The sequence below is a fragment of the Elaeis guineensis genome, chromosome 4 (genome assembly GCF_000442705.2).
Source record: "Elaeis guineensis isolate ETL-2024a chromosome 4, EG11, whole genome shotgun sequence".
Lineage (NCBI taxonomy): Eukaryota > Viridiplantae > Streptophyta > Magnoliopsida > Arecales > Arecaceae > Elaeis > Elaeis guineensis.
The window spans coordinates 123,752,592-123,756,983 of record NC_025996.2 but is presented as its reverse complement, the minus strand read 5'-3'; positions in this window follow the sequence as shown (position 1 = coordinate 123,756,983).

The window sequence follows — 4,392 nt, the reverse complement described above, 5'->3', positions numbered from 1 at the left end:
TCTTGCATATGGACTTATTTGGACCAACTAGAACCACTAGTCTAGGAGGAAAACGATATGGTTTTGTAATTATAGATGATTACTCTCATTTTACTTGGGTTTTCTTTTTGGCACACAAAGATGAAACTTTTCATATTTTCACTAAATTTCATCGAAAAGTCACTAATGAAAAAGGGTTTTCAATTCAAAATATTAGAAGTGATCATGGAACTGAATTTGAAAATCAAGACTTTGAAAATTTTTGTGATGAAAATGAAATTGGCCATAACTTCTCTGCTCCTAGGACACCCCAAAAGAATGGGGTAGTTGAAAGGAAAAATAGAACCTTAGAAGAAATGGCCCGTACCATGCTTTGTGAAAGCAACCTTCCAAGATATTTTTGGGCGGAAGCAATTAACACAGTATGTTACATTTTAAATCGTGCTTTGATTAGACAATTTTTAAAGAAAACCCCCTATGAACTTTGGAAAGGAAGAAAACCAAATATTGCATATTTTCATGTTTTTGGTTGCCGATGTTTTGTATTAAATAATGGCAAAGAAAGACTTGATAAATTTGATGCAAAATCAGATGAAGCAATCTTTCTAGGTTACTCCTCCACTAGTAAAGTATTTAGAGTTTTCAACAAAAGAACTTTAGTAGTTGAGGAGTCCATACATGTTGTTTTTGATGAATCTAACGATCTTCCTTCAAGGAAGAATGAGGGTGTTGATGATGCAGATCCACTAATAGAAGGTATGAAGGAGATCACTCTGAAAAATTCAGCAACTCCAGAAGACAAGGATCAAGAAGACAAACAAGATGAGAGAGGTGAAGAAATTCAAGAACAACCTCAAGGTACAAATGACCTACCCAAGGAATGGAGGTATGTTCACAACCACCCTAAGGAGTTAATTATTGGTGATCCTATGCATGGGGTAAAAACCCGTTCTTCACTTAGAGATGTAGTTAATCATTGTGCTTTTGTATCTCATCTTGAACCTAAAACTTTTGAAGAAGCTGAAAATGATCATAATTGGATTAATGCAATGCAAGAGGAACTTAATCAATTTGAAAGAAATAATATTTGGACCTTAGTATCAAGACCTAAAAATTATTCAATAATTGGCACAAAATGGATCTTTAGAAACAAATTAGATGAGCATGGTAATGTAATTAGAAATAAAGCAAGACTGGTTGCTAAGGGATATAATCAAGAAGAAGGAATTGATTTTGATGAAACCTTTGCACCTGTTGCTAGATCAGAAGCTATTAGACTTCTACTTGCATATGCTTGCTTTATGAAATTCAAATTATTTCAAATGGATGTTAAAAGTGTATTTTTAAATGGATATATTGCTGAAGAAGTATATGTAGAACAACTCCCTGGATTTGAAAATCATGCTTTTCCTAATCATGTCTTTAGATTAAATAAAGCTTTATATGGATTAAAACAAGCACCTAGAGCATGGTATGATAGGCTAAGCAAATTTCTACTAAATAATAGTTTTTCAAGAGGTAATGTAGATACAACCCTCTTTATTAAAAGAAATCAAAATGATATGCTAGTTATACAAATTTATGTTGATGACATAATTTTTGGGTCTACTAATGAATCCCTTTGTCAAGACTTTGCTAAGCTTATGCAGGGGGAGTTCGAGATGAGCATGATGGGAGAACTCACCTTCTTCCTCGGACTCCAAATCAAACAATCAAAAGAGAAAATCTCCATCACCCAAAGCAAGTACACCAAGGAACTACTCAAAAGATTTGGAATGGAGAACTGCAAACCAATTGGCACACCAATGAGTCCCTCATGTAAGCTTGACAAGGATGATGAAGGTAAATGTGTAGACTTAAAATACTATAGAGGTATGATTGGCTCATTATTATATTTAACTGCAAGTAGGCCTGATATCATGTTTAGTATTTGTTTATGTGCTAGATATCAATCTAATCCTAAAGAATCTCATTTGAATGCTGTTAAAAGAATCCTTAGATACTTAAATGGTACTCAAACTCTAGGGTTATGGTACTCTAAGGACTCACAAATTGATTTATTAGGATATTCAGATGCTGATTTTGCTGGATGTAAATTAGATAGAAAAAGCACAAGTGGAACTTGCCAATTTCTTGGAGTTAACCTAATCTCATGGTTTAGCAAGAAACAAAATTCGGTGGCACTGTCTACGGCTGAGGCCGAATACATTGCAGCCGGAAGTTGTTGTGCTCAAATCTTATGGATTAAGCAACAACTCGAAGACTTTGGAATCAAACTTAATGAAACACCAATAAGATGTGACAACACAAGTGCAATAAATCTATCTAAAAATCTAATTCAATACTCAAGATCCAAACATATTGAAATAAAACATCATTTTATAAGAGAACATGTTCAAAATAAAAATATAATTCTTGAATATGTTTGTACTGAAAATCAATTAGCTGATATCTTTACAAAGGCCCTTAGTGAGGATAGATTCTGTAAAATTAGGAGAAATCTAGGAATTCTAGATCCATATGCCTAAATTTTTCTCAATTTCCAAGAATTGATGTCAAAAATTCTTAGAGCTCAATTTCCAACATCTATCCTGGTCTCAAAAGCTCAAGTTTATCATTCTAAAAACTTATCTTTGAGCAAAACTCCTTCTCCCAAAATTTCAAATTTTTCTGGAATTTATTCACATTTTTTCTGAATTTCTGAACTTCATGAGTCGACCCCCATGAGTCGACTCAATGGCAAACTTGTTATTTCCTCAAACTTCCCACGGGCTCATTGTTTTTATATGGGATCCTGTTCGTGAGCCGACTCATCCTTTCATCTTCCTCCTTCCAAAAGCTGACTTCCCCATTTCCTTTTGCTCCAAATCCAAGGATCTAACTCGAGGCACTTCTCCCTCCTCCTCTCCACCAAAAATTGCCACCTTGGAAAGGGATTTTTGTGCTTTCTCCCATTGTTTGATACGGTTGGAGCATGCCCTAGCACTCCACCGTTCTTCCTAAATCCACCTCTTTTCTCCACCAAAATCCCTCTTCACTCTCTTGTGATCCCTCCTCCACTCATTCACTTGTTCCTCCAAGTCTCCTTGCTTGCTACTGTAGTGAATATGGCTCCGAAGATGAAGCTTCCCCAAAGAAGAAAGTCAGTCCGTGAGCTTGAAGAAAATGTTCGAAAGAAAAGGCAAGCTGCTCAGTCTTCCACTGCTCCCACTCCAGCTTCTGTATCTGCTCAAGGTCCCCCTCAATCCTCCCTAAGCCCCAGTAAGAATCCTCTATCTGATAGAAAAGTTGAAACCGGAAAGAATATAGATTTTCAGTTCTTTGAAAAAGAGGGTTTTACATTTGCAACTAAGATTAAAAACCAAGGATGGGGTTTCTACTGCTCCCTTAAGGAAGTCACCTATGTTGACCTAGTTAGAGAATTCTACCAGAATCTACATTATGGAAATGGGTCAGTGACTTCAACAGTCAAGGGTATTGATATTTGCTTGGATTATAGTATATTGGGAGAAATACTTCATTTGCCTAGTGAGGGTTACTCTTATATGGAACTCCCAGTAAAAGAAGAGGGGATCAGTGTTATACTAGGGGGAACTTATTCAGGGAGTTTAAAGAAATTGGAAGCAAAGATTTTGTCCATTGAGATGAGGATCCTACATCAGATGGTAACGAAGTTCTTCTTTCCTAGGAGTGGTAGGCATGATTTACTTTCCAGCAGAGTTGTTTGTATCATGTTTCATGTCATCACTCAGACCCCCCTGAACCTCCCTGCACTTATGATAGAGGCCATGAGAGAGACTTTGAACAGATCCAAGGCACACTTGCCTTTTGGTATGGCCCTTACTCGAGTATTTAGGAGGTTTGGAGTTAGCTGTGAGGGGGAGGCTTCTACTAAGCTCTCTCATGTGGACACTTTCAACCAACACACCCTGCACTGAATGGGATTTACAAAGACTGATGGTGGTTGGATCAAGGGCTCTGAAGAGAGAGCTGAAGACAGAACTGAAGACAGAGCTGAAGACAGAACTGAAGACAGAGCTGAAGAAGAAGGTCCATCATCTCCTATCCATGACTTCAGGGCAGCATCACCAAATATCCAGTTCATTCCTGATACAGAGGCTGGCCCTTCAAAGTTTACTAGGATGCCCACACCAGTGTATCAGCCAGAGAGCAAAGCACCTCAATCAGAGTTCAGACTGGCTGACGATCAGATCGAGCAGATATCACAGCATGTGGCCTCTTTGCTATCTAGTCAGTGGAGCAGTACTACTTTTGCACCAGGAGCCACTTCTTCTGATCAGACCATGACTCCCCACATATCCACTGTGTTTCAGATGATATCAGATCAGTCCATCCGGATTCAGCAGCTTGAGGACACCGTCTGGAGATTGACCGGCAGAGTTCTTGACTTGC